This window comes from Dipodomys spectabilis, unplaced genomic scaffold (assembly GCF_019054845.1).
Source record: "Dipodomys spectabilis isolate Male_0828 unplaced genomic scaffold, ASM1905484v1 ptg000154l, whole genome shotgun sequence".
NCBI lineage: Eukaryota > Metazoa > Chordata > Mammalia > Rodentia > Heteromyidae > Dipodomys > Dipodomys spectabilis.
In genome coordinates this window covers 5109815-5131579 of record NW_024870831.1, presented here as the reverse complement: position 1 = coordinate 5131579, position 21765 = coordinate 5109815, and the positions used below count along the sequence as shown (strand labels likewise).

General features: G+C 35.1%; 1 pseudogene; it reads left to right on the top strand.

The window, feature by feature from the left end:
* The first annotated feature begins 575 nt into the window (after positions 1-575).
* LOC122118536 lies at positions 576-672 on the top strand (annotated as a pseudogene).
* The last annotated feature ends 21093 nt before the right edge of the window (positions 673-21765 follow it).

Sequence of the window (21765 nt, the reverse complement as noted above, 5' to 3'; positions counted from 1 at the left end):
TTATTTTTTTGATAAAATACCTTCTAGTCTAAACGATTCTATCTTAACTGTTCATCTCTCTATGATCTTTTTTAACTAAGATTAGTTTTGTTCCAATAAGAAAATCTAGGCTGTCAGGGTAAGATATTCTGATTGGACTGTTGCTACATGGAAGAATAGTAAAGGGTCAGGTAAACATTTGTGCCAGTATGACCTCATTTAGGAACTTTTAAGCTGCAGAAGTTTAGAAGTAACTCTTAAGCAAGGCTTAATTTGAAGCCATTAGCTCCACAAAGCTAACTCAGTTGATAAATAAGTACTTGAAAAGGATCACCTTTGGACCTAACTATAAAGGCTTCAAAGTATGATCAAATTTAAAATGAAAAATGTTTAAAATAGTCATTGACAAAAAAATTGCAAATGTGAGCAATCGACCAAACAATATAAGTTTTTTTCCAATATACACAGAATTTTAGAGAAGTAAGATCAATAGCATTTTTAGGAACAATAAGGTTTCCTAGTTACAAAGAGTTAATCAAGGATATATGCCTGTATAAAGACTGCATCATTAACTACTTAAATTTACAGGATACTACATGCTTCAGCAGCCCGTTTACCCAAATTACAATATAGAGATTAACATGGCACTTGCACAAGCATGATATGAAAATGTGTGAAGTATTCCATATTTTTCATTCTTCAGATGCAAGAAATTAAAAACAGTTATTAAAAAATTGATTACACAAATGCAAATGTAACAATAAATGTAATTCATTGATCTGAAAGTTAGTTTGACATCAGTGTACTAAATCCTCAACTTAGAAAGGCCTTTACATAGCATAATCTTTACAAAACTTCTCAAATTAGATATCATTGTCATTTTATCCCAAAGAAATAAAATACTATATAGGCCTAGGATAAAAAGGAATCTTAATCTGTTTCTATATGGAATGCTATCTGAAATAACACATTTAATAATGAACCGATATATCATAAAACAATGTAGAATTCAAAGTATTATATCCAGGAACAAATGAAATACATTTTGGACATTGTACAAACAAAATACAGATTATTTTAAAATATACTTTTTTCAGACAAGCACCAGAAATATCTTTAGTTTCTGTACTACTCATTTCAACAGATAAGTTAAAATGATTTCTGATTTAAAAAATCACAAACTCGGCAGAAATCATTATAGATGTATACAAACAAATCTTGAATATATTTTAACGTCAACCTCAGACAATTCACTTGAAAAATACGATGGAATCCATGAATTTTTAAAGTAAGATATTGCCGTTGCTTTGTATTGTGAAAATATTTTGTACGGACACAAAGATGGAGTGGCATTTTTAAAATTTCAGAAACTTAACCAAACCATTATGACTTAAGAGAACAATTTTTACAGCCTTCCACAACTTCAAAGAGGTAGTGATACATATTTATCCTTTTGGCAATATCAAATGCAGCTTCTTCCAAGTTCTTCAGACCTGGTTTCATATAATGCTTCAATAGAAGGAGATCCAGCATATCTTTGCTATTTCTATTTCAACCAGCAAGATGCAAGGGGGTCAAGAGGACTTTAGTTTGGGCAGTGGTATCTGCATCATGATGAACTAAGAAAGAAGCCACTCTGGTATTATTCCACATATAAGCACTGTGCAGGGGTGCCCAGCCATTCACAGTTATTGCATGAATATCTGCCTTGAGCCACCAATTCATGGACAATGTCAAAGTGTCCACTGTAGGCTTCCTGATGAAGAGAGGTATACTCATCATCATCCCTAGTATTCACATGAGTGTTCTTTTTGGAAAGTAGTCTCTGTACTGTAGTAAGCCAATTATTTTCAGCAGCCCAAACAAAAATTTGCTTGAATACTTCTCCATTTTTTTTTGCAAATGTTACCATTCCTCACTTTTTCATTTTTTTCCTTGTCTACATCAGAATTGCCTAACCAGAGACATTGAGTACCAGTGGGAATGAGGTACACATGTATTCCCCAATAGTTCACGTTGGTTGAACTGGTCAGAAAAATCCAGTGAAATTTCTACATCTGTTATTTCACCATGATTTTTTTTCTCTTTTTCCATTTTTACTCTTCGAAATTATACTAGCTGGAGAGTAGGGAATTGATAGAGAGCAGAGGAAAGGTTTTCCTCCATATTCAAAGGTATAGACTGAAAATGAGGACCAGTGGTGTCTTCATGTACAGCTTATTCTAGGAATGAGAAAATATGAAATAATGCCTTCTATGTAAATGATTTGGGAAATGGCAGAGCAGAAAGTGAAATGATGCAACCAAAAATATAAAAGCAAAATAAATTAGAATAATTATGGAGCAATCTTATTATCTATGATAACCATGAAAGGGAGAGAGAAAGAGAGAGACAGATGTGCAATGACCTAGCTAGCCACAAAATCCATGCCTCTGATCAATTTATAGAGCAAACAGTTTTATTTTTTACAAGAGATGGAAATTGAATTTATGTATTTATTGAAATTAGAACATACATTTTTAATAGCCTATATATAGAGACATAGCTTTGACCACAAGAATCTAAATCTCTGAAAATTCTAGTAACAGATCTGACTGAAATCAGTTAAATCACACTTTTCCTGTAAAGTGAAGGAATAGGTCCAGGCTAGGAAAGCAGCTAGAGAAGGCAGGCCGATTGTATCTGGGACAAAACTTTGTGGAAAATGGTATCAAGGATTAATTACTGGTGATCCACTTGCACTGGAAGTGTGAATCTGAACTATTGCTTGCTTATTCTGAACTATTGCTTTTATCATTATATGTTCCAAGAAGAAAAGGTGAGAGGTAATTGATAGCAAAGGGTTAGTAATAAACTTTGACTTCTCATTAAGCACCTTCAATCATCAAAATCACATGAAGACAATAGACAGGCCTACTTTTTTAGATGAAAACAGGTGTCTTTAAAAACAAGGTAATTATGTATTCCTATTTTACTACTGCATTATACAGATGTTGGGTAACAAATAATGGATCTATTAGAAAGCTCTTAAAACTCATATGTTCAATAGTGAGTTCCCTTATATTATGTCATGGCATTTTTGTTTATGGTTTTAAGAAGAAATTTACTAGCTTAAAGTTCTGACAGGACAATATCATCACTGTACAACTTTCTTCTATACTCTAAGTTTTAAATTACTGTCTAAGTATGTGCATTAGATATTTATAGAGGAAAAACTAGAAGCCACACTAGTGGCTCATGTGTTTATCCTTGCTAATCAGAAAGATGAAATCTGAGGATTGTGGTTTGAAAACAGACCACGCAAAAAAAAAAGTCCATTAGATTCTGATTTGAAAGTAACCAGCAAAAGCTAGAAATGGAGCTGTGGGACAAGCAGTAAAATTCTAGGCTTGAGAAATCTGAAACAAAAAAATCAACAAATTCTGGGACAGAGCCAGGACCTGAGTTCAAGCCTGGTATTAGCACCAAACAAATGAATGAATGAATGAATTAAATAAATTAAATGGTCACATGTGGTGAGGCAAGTAAAATGTAACACCCATGGTAAATGGATTGTGTATTATTTTATAATAAGGCAAATTAACGTTTGTCCTAATCACTAATATTTTATTTGTACTTTTTTGTACTAAACCCTGAATTTAGCATGCAAGTATGTGTGTGTACATGTTCACACATGTGTGTATGTGTATATGTGTGCGTGTGCTGTTGCAATGTTGTTTGCCAATGTGGACCGTGTGAGGCTGAAGAGAGCTAACTGTGTTGCAATGTATTTATTTATCAGTGTTCTGTCATGTCATTTCTGTGGAGCCACCCTTCTGTACATTTTATTTGTCAAATAATAACATCATCATAATCAAAGCATATACAACATTAAGTTACATAAAAGAGACTAGTTTCAGCTCTTATTATATGTTAGGTAAGAAGATACAGATATAATTAGGTAGTAAGTTATTTTTGTAAGATGACTGTCAGTACAAAATATGTATTTGACCTCTTAAATTGGTTATACTTTTAAGATATACTCATGGAGTGAGTTTGACTGACTTGACCAAACAGGTGTTACTCCATGGTTTTTCCTGTGAAACACAAGGTGGATAAACTCTTTCCGGATTTCTGTTGAAAATAACTTTCTTTGTAACATCATATCTATTCTCACTAAGATAATCAACCCTGTATTTATTAGGTTTGAATATCCCATCATATTGACTGAAAATCAGTATTGTGGATATGCTTGTTAGATATACCTTTCAAAAACAAACAAACAAAAAGCATGTGTCATCTCCAGATTGTGGATGCATTTGAAGTTGTTTTGTACATGCAATGGGATCTTCACTAATGGCTTTTTTATGGGAGTAACTATCACAACTTTAACAAATAAGGCTTTTCGAATATCTTTTCCAATATAAATAACAACCCAGAGCGAGTCTTGCAAATTCTGAAAAGCCTTTGAATATTTTAGTATTATTTCAGTTTATTGACTATAGAGCTAAAGACATTTCTGAAATAAATATTGTTAAGATCTGAAGAAGTAAGTGGGTATATAGGCTTTTTTATGCATCATTTTATGAAAACCCTGTTTTTATGAAAGTAAATGAAATAGAATAAAATAATGTAAGTGAATTCGGCGGCAGTTGAGCGGATTCTACTCAACCCAGCAAGAACTGACAAGAAGCAGACATCATCATCCTACAGTTCGCAGACAAGGGACAACCCAGGAACCAAGACTCGGTGTGAGTAGAAGCCTAACATCCTCATTCCTTCTCAGGGAGCAAAGGAGGGAAGGCCACCCCTTCCCCCCACTACCAGAGATCTCCATCTTTGATACTGACAAAGGCCTGGCTGAGCTGCTAGCTCCAACTCAGGCCTTGGAAGAAAACAAGAGACATTTAGCAGGTCACAGGAACCTAACCTGACCTGCTAGAATCAGCTCTACCCAGAGAAAAGTCACCCAGCCTGGGCCGAGCAAGCTCCACCAGCCCCAGGAGTGGATTTCTTCACTGGATAAACAGAACTAGAGGCTGCCCCTCCCTACAGCAGCCTTGACAATCAATTGAAATTCAGTAAACTTAAACCCTGAGAAAGGCTCTAGGCTGGGCTCTGTGAGTGCCTCATAAGCTAGTCCCTCAGGGAAAAGCCACTGTTTGCTGAAAGGCCTCAACTCTGTCCAGAACCTACCCTCATCACAGCATCTCCAAACTAGAGGAAACCTCCATCTCCCACTTTTGTGATACTCACAGCAGATCTCCCTCCCATTGAACCAGCATGGGAGGAGGATCACAAAACCCTAGATAAACCAGAGCATTTTTCTGCCTGCTCAAACTAACCGACTTAAGAAACCAACCAAGCCACAGGAAAATCAAACACCACAAACAGACCAGACACCAACTAGAGACTGGTTAATGACACAAGATACAGGATCTTCCCATCCCCCCCAGAAAAATCAAAGAACTCTTTTTAGTATTTTATAAAAAAATTTTCCAAAAGCTTTTTTTAAATTTTAATTTTTAACATTAAAAAAAATTTGTTTTCTATTAAAATTTTTTCTTCCTCTTATAATTTTTATTTTCGGGGTATAAGTGTGTGTGCTTTTTTTTTCTTTTTTTTTTTTATAATTTTTTTGTTTAGCTCTACTGACCTTTTGATCCTTTTTTTTCCTTCTTTCTCATTCTTTTCACCTTTTCTTTTCTTTTGTTCTTCTTAACATGACTTAATTGCTATTTTGCTCATCCTCAGATATACCCATAGTCGATTATTAGACCTTATCACCCATTGTGTACATACTTAATCCAGAAATTCATTACTCAATTCAAAACCTTTAGACTTAAATTCCTTAATACCAGTACTACTTCTTTATATGTATATAATATTTTAAGCATTTCTATTTTTACGTTTTTGACGTCTCCTTTCTATCCCTACCTTTATCTTATCCTATACAAATTCTTCTTTGAATATTATGTTTGTATTTTGCATAATTTTTAAGTTTTTAAGTGTTTCACTTTTTAATTTTTAATATTTGTTCTTCTATTTTTTTCTTGTCTCATTTTTTCTTTCTTTTTATCTTTTTTTCTCTCTCTCTACTATCATTCTATTGAACCTATTTCCCGCTATGAGATTAGGACTTAGTTAAATTAACTCACCCTCTGCCTTTCCACATCCCTGTATTCCTATTTTTACCAATACCTCTTCCTAAACCTGATAATTTCTGGTTTGCCAAATTCTTCTTTGTGGTTCGTAGTCCATTAATACATAGTTGTTTGATGTTCAATAGATATATCTGTTGAACTAGAGTGTATCTTCACACTTTTGATGGTGCATCTACGCATCTACAGACTTTGTTTGATGTTTACCTTAAGATAGTGTTCTAGCACAAAACTGGTGTTACTTTCATCCCAAAAGGGCAGGGCAAGCCGTAAAAACACAGGAAAAATGGCAAGTCCGGGTACCCTACTCCCACTCATGATACTCGGGGGACAGAACAGATAATTAGTAATCCATTGGGGAATTCCCAGAAAGCTCTACAAACACTACTGGTAAACATGGGCAATGAAAAGATTGAAAACCTGCAAAGGACTCTGAATGTACATGATAGGGAGAGAGATGAAGCAAACCAAAGTTCAATACAGGAATATCATGAGCGTGAGGAAGCTACTCAAAGATTGATACAAGAATTGCTTGAGCAGCTTGAGAACACACAAAGAGAAATAAAGGAATGGCATGAGCAGGCTGAGACCAGTCAAAGAGATAGACAGGAACTGGGGGAGCTGGCCAAGAACAGAAAAAGAGAAAGTCAGGAATGGCGTGAGCAGGCGAAAAATACTCAAAGAGAGCAACAGGAATCGCGTAATGTGAGGAAGCTAATAAAAGAGTAATAAAGAAATTGAGAGAGCAGTGTTGGTGTGAGCTCTGCTTTGAAGGCCTTGTAAAATTCCACTGTAAAACCATCTGGTCCTAGACTTTTCTTAGTTGGGAGGCCTCTTATTGCTGCTTCTATTTCAGTGCTTGATATGGGCCTGTTAAGATGGTTTAACTCATCTTGTTTTAGTTTTGGCATGTCAATATTTGCTTGGAAAAGGTCCATTTCTGTCAAGTTCTCAAACTTATTAGCATAAAGTTTTGAAAAGTATTACCTAATAATGTTATGAATCTTGGTTGTTTCCGTGGTGATGTGTCCATTCTCATCTCTGAGTTTATTTATTTGGGTGTGTTCTCTTCTTTTTCTGATAAGATTCGCTAAGGGTCTGTCAATTTTGTTAACTTTTTCGAAGAACCAACTCTGTTTTGTTGATTCTTTCTATACTTTTCTTGGATTCTAATTCATTCAATTCTGATTTAATTTTAATTATATCTTTCTCTCTACTGGATTGGGGTTTATCTTGCTGCTCTTTTTCAAGGAGGTTTAGATGTGTGATTAAATTTTTGGTTTCAGATCTCTCCAATTTGTTGATGTAGGAGCTCAGAGCTATAAAATTGCCTCTGAGTACTGCCTTTGCTGTGTCTCAGAGGAGCTGGTAATTTGTGTGTTCATTTTTGTTGAATAGCATGAACATTTGAATTTCCGTTCTAATCTCTTCCATGACCCACTCGGGATTCAGCAGTGTGTGGTTCAGCCTCCATGTGATATCGGACTTTCTTTGGTGGCTTTTGGTGTTGAGTTCTAACTTTATTCCCTTGTGGTCAGAGAGAATGCAAGGTATAACTTCAATGTTTCTGAATTTAGACATGTTTGCTTTGTGGCCTAAAATGTGGTCTATTTTAGAAAATGTTCCATGTGCTGCTGAGAAAAACGTGTATTCTGATGCTGCTGGGTGAAATGTTCGGTAGATGTCTGTTAAATCTAGTTGATCTATGCAGCTGTTTAGATCCGCGGTTTCTCTGTTGAGTTTTTGCCGAGTTGATCTATCTAGTGGGGAGAGTGGTGTGTTAAAATCCCCAACAATTAATGTCTTTGGATCTATGTGGGATTTGAGGGAAAGTAGTGTTACTTGGATAAATTTGGGTGCTCCTTTAATTGGCGAATAGATATTGAGAATTGGAATATCCTCCTGAAGGAGAGATCCCTTAATTAGTTTGTAGCCACCTTCTTTATCTCTTCTCACGAATTTTAATTTGAAGTCTATTTTATCTGATATTAGGATTGCAACTCTCACCTGTTTATGGGGGACGTTGGCTTGGTAGATTTTGTTCTAGCCTTTAACATTGAAAATGTGTTTGTTTTTCTTGGAAAGATGTGATTCCTGAAGGTAGAAGATAGAAGGGTCTTGTTTTTTAATCCAACCAGACAGTCTATGTCGCTTAATTGGAGAGTTAAGTCCGTTAATATTGAGAGATAGGACTGAGATGTATTTGGGAGTTCCTGCCTTGTTATCCACCTTCTTGGGGGCTGCGAAATCTCGGTTTTCCTGTGGTTCTTGGATTCTCAGTTTGGGTGCAGTTACTTGGCCTTTATTGGGGTCTTGTTGGTTTTCTATGTGTAGGACATCTTTAAGAAAGTTTTGTAGGGCTGATTTGGTGGAGATGTATTGTTTCAATTTTTCTTTGCTATGGAAGGTTTTTATTTGGCCTTCAGTTATGAAGGTGAATTTACTGGGTACAGTATTCTTGGTTGATAGTTGTTTGTTTTTAGGGCATGGCATACATCATTCCAGGTTCTTCTTGCTTTGATTGTCTCTGCTGAGAAATCTGAGGTGATTCTAATTGGTTTCCCTTTATAAGTGATTAATCTTTTCTCCTTGAAAGCTTTAAGGATCTTTTCCTTGGTCTGAGTTGATCCTGTGTGGATTATAATGTGGCAGTGTGATGTCCCATTCTGGTCTGGTCTATTTGGGGTTCTAAAAGCTTCTTGTATCTGAATAGGCCTATCTTTTTGCATGTTTAGGAAGTTCTCTGCTAGGATCCTCTTAAACAAATTTCCTAGACCATTAACTTCTGTTTCTAGGTGCTCCTCTACACCCATTATCCTTAGATTAGGCCTTCTGATGGTGTCTTCCAAGTGTTGGATAGATCTATCATATTTCTTGGACTTGTCTTGGATGGTTGTATGTTCTTTCTCTATAATATCTAGGCTGTCTTCAATCCCTGAGAATCAATCTTCTGCATGGTATAACGTGCTGTCAAGACATTCTACTTTGTTTTTTATCTCTTTTCCTTCTAATTGGTTAGCTTTGATGGCTTCAAATTCTTTGTTGAAGTTTTGTTTTAGATCTTGTATTAACTTTATCACTTCCTTAATTTGGTGTTCAGTGTTTACTCTCAGATCACTTTGTTGATTGGTTATGGTTTCCTTGGATTCCCATTCCTTCTGTTGGGTTCCATTCAGCATTCCCTTTGTGGTCTCCTTGACTTCCTTCAGCTCTTTGTTAATGGATTCCATGAATGCCTTTACTGATCTTTGTGTATTCTCTTCCTGATCTCTCAATTCCTGTATTCCTCTTTGATTAGCTTCTTCCCGTTCATTGGAGTTCTCTTTGAGTGTTCTCAGCCTGCTCACTTCATTCTTGCCTTTCTCATTGAGTATTCTCAAGCTGCTCACACAAATCCTCTATCAGTTTTTGAGTAGCTTCCTCACACTTATGATATTCCTGAATAAACTTTTGGATTGCCTCCTCTCTCTCCCTATCATGCTCATAGAGTGTCCTTTGTATGCTTTCAATCCTTTCATTTATCATGTTTGCCAGCAGTATTTGTAGAGCTATTTGGGAACTCTCCTCTGGATTTTTCATTATCTGTTCTGTCTCCTGATTATCAAGATTGGGAATTGAGATACCCGGATTTGCCATTTTTCTTGTGTTTTTCCCGGCTTACTCTGCCCATTTGAGATGTAAATAGCACCTGTTTTGTGCTAGACCACTCTCTTAAGGCAAGAATCAACCAAAATCTGAATTTGCACAGTCAATAGTCTACATATACAATCTAGTTCAACAGATATATCTATTCAACATCAAACAACCATATGTTAATTGACTACGAACTGCAAAGAAGAATTTGGAAAAACAGAAATTATTAGGGTTAGGGAGAGATGTGGGTAAAAAATAGGAATAGATTGGTGTGGGGAGGCACAGGGAGAGTTAACTAAGCCCTAATCTCAAAGCAGAAAATAGGTTGGGTAGAATGAAAGTAGAGAGACAGAAAAAAAGAAGAAACTGAAAGGGAGAAGAAAAGAAACCAGTTAAAATAGAAAAGTAAAAATCAATAATATTATGCAGAAATAAAATAATCTATTTAGAGAAGAACATGAATATATTGAGTGAAGTGGAGGGGTATAAAGGAGATGTGAAAAACTGAAAAATAAAAATGCTTAAAATATTATATAGGTATAAAGAGGTAGTACTGCTATTAAGGAATTTAAGTCTCAGAGGTTTTTGAATTGAGTAATAAATTTGTGGATTAAGTGTGTACACAATGGGGGATAGGGTCTAATAGTTAACTACGGGTTTATTTGAGGTTGTGCAGGACAAGAATTAAATCACATAAAGAAGAACGAAAGAGAGGAAAAGGTGAAAAGGTTAAGGAAGGAAGAAAAAAAGACCAGAAGTTCAGTAGAGCTAAACAAAAAACAAAAAGATAATTAAAAAAGAAAAAAAGAGAAAGAAAACAAAAAAAAAGAAAGAAAAACGCACACTCACGTATCACTAAAATAAAAAAAATTAGAAGAGAAAAAAGAATTACTGGAAAAAAAATTTTTTTCAAAAAAGGCAAAAATTAAAGAGTAAAAAAGTTTTATAAAAGAAAAAAAAATTATATTATGTGAAGAAGAAGAAGAAGAAGAAGAAAGAAGAAGAAGAAGAAGAAGTTCTTTGATTTTTTGGGGAGGGGTGAAAGAAGAAGAAGAAGAAGAAGAAGTTCTTTGATTTTTTGGGGAGGGGTGGGAAAAATCCTGTATCTTCCTTATGTCTTTGACCAGCCTCTTGTTGGAGTCTCTGGTCTGCTTGTGGTCCTGTGGCTTGGTTGGTTTCTTCAGTCAGTTTGTTCGAACAGGCACAAAAATGCTCTGCTTTACCCAGGATTTTGCGATCCTCTTCCCAGGCTAGTTCAATGGGAGGCAGATCTGCTTTGACTATCAAAAAAGAGGGAGATGCAGTGATGAGGCTAGGTTCTGGGTAGAGTTGAGGCCTTTCAACAAATAGTAGCTTTTCCCGAGGGCTAGTTTGTGAAAAATTCACAGAGCCCAGCCTGGAGACATTCTCAGGGTTTCTGTTTACTGAATTTCAATTGATTGTCCAGGCTGCTAGAAGGAGGGGCAGCCTCTGGCTCTGATTACCCAGTGAAGAAAACCACTCCTAGGGCTGGTGCCTTCATTTATGAAGGAGAGTATAGCTGGGTACAGTATTCTTGTTTGATAGTTGTTTGTCTTTAAGGCATGGCATATATCATTCCAGGCTCTTCTTGCTGTAATTGTCTCCGCTGAGATATCTGATATTATTCTAATTGGTTTCCCTTTATAGGTGATTCATTTTTTCTCCTTGACAGCTTTAAGGATTTTTTCCTTGGAATTGATCCTATGGGGATTATAATGTCACGGTGAGATATCCTGTCCTAGTCTTGTCTATTTGGGGTTCTAAAAGCTTCTTGAATCTGAATAGGTTTATCTTTTTCCATGTTTGAGAAGTTCTCTGCTTGGAATATGTTAACCAAATTTCCTAGTCCATTAACTTTTGCCTCTAGGTGCTCCTCTACTCCTATTATCCTCAGATTAGGCCTTCTGAGGATGTCTTCCAAATGTTGAATAGATCTATCCTATTTCTTGGGTTTGTCTTAGATAGTTGTATGTTCTTTCTCTAAAATAACCTGGCTGTCTTCAGTCCCTCAGATTCGATCTTCTGCATGGTCTACCATGCTCTCAAGACTTTCCACTTTGTTTTTAATTTCTTTTCCTTCTATTTGGACAGCTTTGATGACTTCAAATTCTTTGTTGGAGCTTTGTTTGAGATCTTATATGAACTTCATTACTTTCTTAATATGGTGTTGTGTTTATTCTCAAATCACTTAGTTGATTGGTTATGGTTTCCTTGGACTCCCATTCCTTCTGTTGGGCTCCATTCAACATTCCCTTTCAGGTCTCCCTGACTTCTTTCAGCTGTCTTTTATTGGATTCCATGAATGCCTCTATTTGGTAGGAAAGTAACACCACTTTTGTGCTAGAACACTATTTTAAGGCAAGCATCAAGCAAAGTCCTGTAGTTGCACAGTCAAAGTCTGGGCCTTTTGTCAATATCAATTTCTGGGCCTTTGTCAGTATCAAAGATGTAGCTCTCTGGTGGTGGGAGAGGGGCCGCCTTCCCACCTCTGCTTTCTGAGAAGGAGTGAGGATGTCAGGGTTCTACTCATGCCAGAATCTTGGTTACTGGGCTCTTTCTGGTCTGCAATTTGCAGCATGAATATATCTGTTCCTTGACAGTCCTTCCTGGTGTTGAGTAGAATATGCACACTGTGTCTGGCATCTTTTTGACTGGACTCTCTCTGTAGGCATGGTGGCTCTGGCCACTGATGCTCAGATCTGTTTCCTTGCCTGGATTTCCATCTCTGGCCAAACTCTCTGTACTGTGATGGCACACTGTGTGTGATTCTCTAGCCTAGGATTCTTGACTGGAATAATAAAACTGTTGTCTACGTGAAAGCTTGCTTAGCCTAGACCTTTTGCCATCTTCCTCCGTACTCTAGATTATGACTTTAGACTCTAACTTGGGACAATGATCTGCTGTCAGTTATTTTCTACTCTTCTCCTTCTTTTGCCCTTCCACTTACATAATTTTATTTAAAGAAACATATTTGAGCTTGTATTTCTAAATTCTTCAAAATTATCTGAATTTCTTCATACTTTTGGCAGCCTCCTATATATTTCTCAATGGAATATTTTGTCACTACCATTTTTATCCCATATGATATTGGATATCTTCCTGCCTAATTCAGTGCAAGACATAAATTACACTCATCCAGATATTTCAACACTTGTTGAAATGATTTCTTACGTAGATATCATTATTTTAGTATTTCTGGGGAGGTGTCATCTGTCATTTTTGAAAGACCCTACTTGATACTTATATGCAAACCTGTTTTAAACCAATATGCCATTCAGTAGATGAAAGAATCAACAAAATATCAGATATATATACATACATATCTATATCTATATCTATATCTATCTCTATCTATCTATCTATCTATCTATCTATCTATCTATCTATCTATCTATCTATCTATCTATCCATCTATATATCTATATGGCTGAATTCTATGCTTCCAATTCAAAAGGAAATGGAAAGATTTTTCAAAAGCCCTGCTGAATAAAACAAGCAAGACTCAAAAAAACAGATTGCATAGTTTCCCTTATTTGTAATAATAGGAAATGTATAGAATAACACTAGCAGATGAGCAGAATGGCTCAAAAGCTTTGTATATAGGACCATACAAGATCATGTTGACCAAAATGAACAACTAGATATGGAAATAGAGGTTTTCTTTGTGGTTGTTTTTTTTTAAATGTACTATGTGATTTCTTTTTTCTTTTGTGTTTTCCCCTATAGTTTATCCCGTGCTGTATTTGATTTCAGTACTGTATGTAGTGCACATGCATTTATCTTAATTTGACAAGGCAAGATGAACAACAAATTGGGGAGACAAAGGACAAAGGGTAAACCAATGCAATAGCAATACTCACAAGACAACATGTTGGAAATTTACATTACAACTTGTGAGGGATTTGGGGGGAAAGGAAAAGTGTGAGAAAAATGATGTAGTGGTTAAAATTTCGACATATTAGGTATTCACTACCTTACAATTAATGCAACCCCAGTATTTATCACCTTAAAAATAAAATTAAACTAAAAAAAAGTTACATAATGTATACTTTCACTGTATTGCTATAGTAAATATTATTTTATGTGCTTTATCTTTTTAAAAATGAACACTATTTGGCATCTAATTTGAATTAATTACACCTTTTTTATCAGAGGTTCATCAACTTGAATGTTATCAAAATATACAATATTTTCACAATATAACTACCATAATTTTCCAAAAAATTATAATTTCAGTATTATCTCATAGTGAAACAGAAAACAGTTTAATTCTCTGGAAACTTCTAACTTTTAAAACTGAATAACTGTTCAAAGGACAGTATATATGTGGTTTTCAAATTTCTTATAAATACTGACTACTCATTTTCAAATTTTGAGCATTTCATATCAGAGATATTCAAAACAGTACCTGTTTGCATGTTATTTAATTCTGCAATAGCTGCAGTTTCTAATGGGGTGTTACATATTGAGAAATCAACAGAAAAAAATAGTCATATTCTGGTGAAGAATATAACTATGAAGTATATGTAATAATTAATTTCTCAAGAGTAAACATTTGTTTATCAGAGTAAGCTATTATTTCTGTGACCATCAATCCCAACCTTTTATGCCATAAAGTCTTCCTAGCCCAACAGTTTCTAATTTGTAAGGTGCACCTTAAAATTCCCTTAATTCACATCATGAATAGCTTATCACTGTTGTGAAAAAATACTACACTTGTGCTAATATGATGCCCTTCCTATTGTGGAAAGTACACTACACTAAACTTTGCTGCAACATATTTCTAGAAATCAGAACACTTGCAAATATTATTTATCTTTTTTATCTATCATAGATATTCAGGAGACTGAGATCAGAGATTATGGTTCGAAGCCCACTCAGTCAGGAAGATTCCTTAGATTCTTCTCTCCAATACATTTCTCAGGAAAAGCCAGACTCAAGTGGCACTGCTCAAAGAGAGTGGCCAGGCACAGAGTTCAAACCTGAGGAAAAACCAAAAAATAAAAACCAACTCCAACCCTAGTATTTTTCTCATTGTATACAGAGGCATGTAATTAAGGTATTTTCTTCCTCTATTATGAGTAGATAGAAGACCCAAGACCTCACACAATTACTCTCTTCATACCATGTTACACCAAAGCCTAAAAAAAATTGCTTGTTCTTAATTTATAAATTAATATCATCCATTTGTTGGCAACTCTGTCTAGATTATTCACACTATCAATTTATACATGAACTGTTGGAATTATGAATTAACTGTTGTAATTATACCTTGCTTCAAAGAATACTTTAGGCAAATAAAATGCCAGATTCATTTGTGAATTTGTCGATTGAAACCTCTACTTAAAAAGAATTTTGTAGTATCCTATAGAATATGAAATTACAAACGAAACCAAAATATTTATTTTAAATCCAAATTCTAATTTAGCAAGGTCTATAAAGTCCTACATTAGATGAACTTTGTATTTTTCCAGGCTTAAAATTTTGTAATCTTTCTTTATTTCTTTGAAATCCAACAGAAAGATGCTTATTTTTTCAAATTTTTGATTGGGAATCATGAGCCATTTTGCATCTAGGAATCTTGTGTAATGAAGAGAACATTTAAAACACAACTGAGGATTATATATGAGTTGCATTTCAATAAGAAACTTGCCTTCTCAAAACATAATGACAAAATTAGCCCAAACTTCCAACTGTGTATTCCTTTCTTGTTGTTTGGCTTGTTTCATTGAGACAAAATTATACTACCTGGCCCAGGGAAGGTATCACTATGTAATCCCAATCTCTAATCTCCTGTCTTAGTCTGAGTGCTAGAATTTCAGGCTTGTATCAAATTGCCCTGCCATAGTTTGGTGGTTTATTTAATATAGATACAGACTAGCAATTAAGTACTTCTCCTATGATCTTATCCATTAGACTGACTACTCAAACTGTTTATGTACTATTTTCAAAGATGTTCTATCATTTGACACAGGATATGAACATTTTCAGATGTACCTGCAGGGGTCTCTGATTCATTCTTCCATGGATCCAATCCCTTTAATAATGATTAATTGACTTTCTTATTATCTCTGGTCCCTAGGTATGTAATATTCTCAAACTTCTTTCAAGAAATTTCACTTGTGGACTTTCTAATATTAAAAATTATCACTTGATCTAGTCTTACTCAGGATATATTTTCAATTGTTTTCTAACATTTCTCCACATTCTGAGAGTTGTTTCATTTGTGAAGGTGGGTTTGTACATGTATGTGCCTCTGTGTGTATATGTATGCTTGTATGTGTGTATGCAAAAGCCTCAGCAATCTTATTCAGAAATCTTGCTCATGACTAGTATTCCATCACTTGAGCTCATGCCTATATTTCTAGCTACTCAGGAGGCTGAGATCTGAGGGTTGCGGTTCAAATCCAGTATGAGTAGGAAAGAAAGGTTCTGAGGCACTTATCTCCAATTAACCACCAGAAAACTGGAAGTGGCACTGTGGCCCAAGAGGTAGAACACATATTGCCCAGGCCGAGTTCAAACCCTGCCACAACCATCAAAAAAAAAAAAAGATAAAAGATAAAAGAAAGAAAAAGAAATGAGATCTTGGCCACCAGTTCTTTGCTAGTATAATTCTCACTTTCTCACCATGGACTTTTTTTCCAGTTAAGTCCATGCTCTTATATCTAACTTGCTTTGGAACCAGAATTATTCTTCCATTGTATATTTTCCAAATTTGCGTGATTAGCAACAATGATTTAGAGATTGACGTTGAAAGACAGTGGCCTCATCATTCATGTTCCTCTTAGTATTAATTATTTCTCTATGTCACTCCCATAGATCTACATAATGGCCTTGGCTTTATTGGTTCAATGTTGTCTTATTTGCAGAATCTTCTATAGTATATTAAAGCATTATACTTAAACACAGAACTTTTCTTTCTCTTATTATTCCTATTGTTTCTTCTACTGTTAACTTGTGTACACTTGGGAAATAATGAAACACACACACACACACACACACACACACACACACACACACACACAAATAAACTTTTCTGAGAACTTTCTCCCAGTTAAATTTAATTTAAGAGCACTTATGATATTTGAACTTAATGTACTCCTGGATAATGGTTTCTTCTTTTATAGTAAAAATAGTGTACAGAGGACTTAGAGTTACATAAGTAAGGTAATGATTATATTTCCTATTTTTACATCCTCTTTTGTTTTTGCTGTGGTATCTGTTCCTTCTCCATCTACTCAATTCCCGCTCCACTCCCCAAGTTGTAAAGTTCGTTTTCTACATAGTGTCTTGTTCATATCATTGTTACAATTGGTCATCATGAATCTCTTTTTCAGAATTTTGTTGTTTCCCTTCCCCTTCCCAAACTAGATGGTTTTACAGCAGAATTCTACAAGTACTTCATAGCAGAGCTCACACCAATACTCCTCCAACTCTTCAATTAATTGAAACAGAAAGTTCACTACCGAACACATTCTATGAAGCAATCATAACCCTCATCCCAAATGAGGCAGAGACTCATCAAAGAATGAGAACTATAAACCCATTTCTTTGATGATCATTGATGTAAAACTTCTCAACAAAATTTTGGCCAATCGACTTCAACAATTCATCCAAAAAATCATACAACACGATCAAACAGGATTCATTTCAGGGATGCAAAGCTGGTTCAATATACACAAATCAATTAATATTATTTATCACATCAACAGGACCAAGAATAAGAACCACATGGTTATTCCAATAGATGCAGAAAAAGCATTCGACAAGATCCAACACCTCTTTATGATGAAGGTTTTGGAAAAATTAGGAATCCATGGAACATTCCTCAATACAATAAAGGCTGTATATGACAAACTTACAGCCAGCATTATACTTAATGGTGAAAAACTAAAGCCGTTTCCTCTTAACTCAGGAACAAGACAAGGATGTCCACTCTCTCCACTTCTCTTCAATCTAGTATTAGAATGCCTAGATACAGCAATAAGACAAGATGCAGACATAAAGGGGATCCAAATAGGGAAATAAGAAATAAAACTCTCCCTCTTGGCAGATGACATTATCTTGTATTTAAAGAATCCCATAGCCTCCACTCCCGAATTGCTCAACCTGATTCAAACATTGGCAAAGTAGAAGGGTATAAAATTAACCCCCCAAAATCAATGGCTTTTCTGTATGCTAACAATGATTAAAGTGTGGCTCAAATTAGGAAAGCAACTCCATTTGTAATAGCCCTACAAAAAATAAAATACCTAGGAATTAACTTAACCAAAGAAGTGAAGGACCTCTATGATGAAAACTTTAAAATCTTGAAGAAGGAAATCAAAACAGATCTTAGAAAATGGCAAAACCTACCATGCTCCTGGATTGGAAATATTAACATCGTGAAAATGACAATACTTCCAAATGCTGTCTACAAATTCAACGCGATACCCACCAAAATTCCAACCTCATTCTTCAAGGAAATAGAAGAGGCAATCCAAAAATTCATATGGAACAATAAAAGACCCTGAATAGCAAAAACGCTCCTCAACGGAAAGAACAGTGCTGGAGGAATATCAATACCAAATTTCAAACTCTACTATAAAACCATAGTAATCAAAACAGCTTGGTTTGGCATAAGAACAGACCTCAGGACCAATGGAATAGAATTGAAAACCCAGAAATCAACCTACAGACCTATAGCCATCTAATCTTCGATAAGGGAGCTAAAACAATAGAATGGAAGAAAGAGAGGCTCTTCAGTAAATGGTACTGGCAAAATTGCTTAACTACTTGTAGAAAACTAAAGCTAGATCCTTGTACATCACCCTGCACCAGAATCAAGTCCAAATGGATCAAAGACCTCAAAGTCAAAGCAGACACTCTGAAAACATTACAGGATGAAATAGGAGCACATGTCATAATTTACGTAATAATACTTACATATGTGTAGTTACCTTAAAAGATTTTAGGCCTTAGAGCAGGGAAGTAAAATGTATTTTTATTTCTGTATGAAACAATTTGTGACTTTATACCAACAAACTGAATTTGACACTTTCCTTATTTGTAAGGTAAGTTGGAAAATATAAGGTCTCTTCACTTTTCTCTTTTCTTGCTCTAGAAGTCAACAAGTATATTCTTCATTTTTTCTGGTAGATTACATCCATTTACAGATGAGAAATGTAAGGCTAACAGTCAATGTAGTGAGTAAGAATGATAGCAGAATTTTTGTCTGAGGTCTTCACTCTGTGTGCTTACAAAGATATAATTTGGTGATGGAGAGGACCAATATGAAAAGACTATGGGGAAAAAGCATACTTTGGAAATGGTGGTTTTAGGACTAGGTGACAGTGATGAGTAAATGAAACAGGCTGGTGTCAGGGGCATAAAAAGGAGTACATAGAAATCATATTAGTGACAGAACCTAAGAAAATCTTGATCATTCATCTTCTTTAATGGGAGGGAGTAGAAGGTAAGAAGAAATCTCAGGTGCTTCCACTGGTCTGGCTGGCAACTGTGTTAGTGATATTCTTAGTAATAAGGACGACAGGTTGAAATGATGGATTTAGGGGATAAAACTCTCTGATTGTTCTGAAGTTCATATAAAACAGATGCAAAGATAGGTCTGTTTAGACATCATCAAAATATCCACTACCACGAATATGAAAAATTATAATAAAATTGGGGTGGTATTATTGAAGGGAAGAGGAAAAGTAAAGTTCTCACACAAGTGTGAGCAATGTGAGCACCAGAGTGGACAAGATTGGAAGAAAGAGAAAAACAAGGAACCAAAAATGTAATAAACACAGATTTTCCGAAGTAAAGGAAGGAAACAATTTTCAGGAAGATATTGAAGGAAATATGCTATTTGGATTTGAAAAGTAAAAGGACATAGACAAGTTTAATAAGAACAGTGCTTTGGTGAAAGTCATATTGATAAAATTTTGAGGTATGAATTCGAAGCCATAAAATTCTGGATCAATGAATTCAACAGATCCTGTTGATTTTAAATGCTGGGAACATATGCTTTTATCCTGACCTTAGCAAAATTATACAAATATAACTCTCATGAACTTTACTTAGGGCTATTCTGTGAATATTTTTGAACTTTGTTTAGCCAGCAGATTAGAGATTGAACTACAGCAGACACAAGCCTAATTTGTCCTAGAGTTCTAATGAGTGACCCATGTATCCACAACAGTTTGGGATTTTATTGAAATATCTTTAGATATGTCTGGATATTTTATTAGCCTATTCATTATAAATGTAGGAAAAGTATCACCAAGTATGAGTTTGAACATACAGCTTTACTGATGTGACTAAAGACTCCTAGAATATTTAGAATAGAAAATGCCTCAATAGCCATTGACAAATCACAACTGCCATATACTCTATTTAATTTTAGTTCTTGTTAGGGATATCTCCATGCTGAAATAACCCTGTCCATCAAACTGCCACAAATTCTTGTATGTAGGAAGTACTCATAAACTTCAAGCTTTTATTGAATGGAAGAGTTCAGACATTACCCTCACCTCTAGGATTAAATGCCTAAAGAGATAAGACATTTTGCTTTAATGCCTTTCTTTCATTTTCTTATACCTATTTGCAAGTACGCAAGGATTCTGATTTAACAGCAATACAATGGTGACTTGTTTTAACACAACGTCTAAGACCTAGTGTTAATTCGGATACTCACTAATTACTACAGATTTTGTGGATATTTATATTTCTCCTGGGTAAACTAATGAGCTCCAAAAAAATGTCCCTAAGGAGCCTTTCAATTCTAATATCACTGTTTGTCTCAAAATGCTTTAAATTCTACACCCTCTAATGTGGGCATAGGGTTATCTTGTGGAACTTTTCTCCTCAGAGAGTGAGTACTACCCTATTGCTTAACATGGACAAAGTACATTCATACATAGACTGGGCATGTGCAAACAAGAAGTGATAGTTGAACAATGTTCTTAGCAGTATTTACAGATGAAATGGAAATAGAGCAACTATGAAGTCAAAAGGAATGTGCAAAAAGACAGAGGCACAAAGTAGAATGTGCCAAGGAAATGCTGAAGAGTAATTTGAAATTATGTGCTCAAGTGTGAGGGTGTGTTCAAAGTACAGCTTCAGACAATGTAATTGGATATCTTCAGGGGAAACTGCTTTAAACGATTCTGGGATAATTGTACAAGTAGAAGCCCTTTGGTCTGACTCTAATCAGCCACAACATAATCAATTTAGGGATTATTTTCAAAGTGCAAAGTGAGCAAAAGAGGGCTAATCAGAGTTAGTGTTCAGGTTGAAGTACGTCTTCATTTATTTTGGAGCATTAAACTAGGAAAAAAACCAAGTAAACATTTTGCAAGTACCTAAATTAAGTGGGACGTATTATATTGGTCTCTTTTTAACTTGGAAGTTATAGATTATGTCCTTTTATACTTGGGACAATGATCTGCTGTCAGTTATTTCTTCTCTTCCGCTTCTTTTGCCCCTTACTTACATAATTTTTATTTAAAAAGACATATTTGCGCTTGCATTTCTAAATCCTTCAAAATTATCTGAACTACTTCATACTTCTGACAAACTCTTATATCTTTCTCAAGGGAATATTTTGTCACTACCATTTTTATCCTATATGATATTGGATATCTTCCTGCCTGATTCAGTGCAAGATATACATTAGACTGATCCACATATCTCAACACTTCTACCACCAAGAAATCCTATCTTACATAGAAATCATGATTTTAGAATGTCTGGGGAAGTGGCATCTGTCATTTTTGAATGGCCCTACGTGATACTTACATGCAATCATGTTTTAAACCAATGTGCCACTCAGTAGATGAAGGAATGGACAAAATGTGGTATATATATATACATATATATATATATATATATATATATGTATATATATATGTATATATATATACCCGGTGGAATTATTTGCTTCTAATTCATAAGGAAATGGAAAGACTTGGAAAAATCCTACTAAGTAAAATACACAAGACACAAA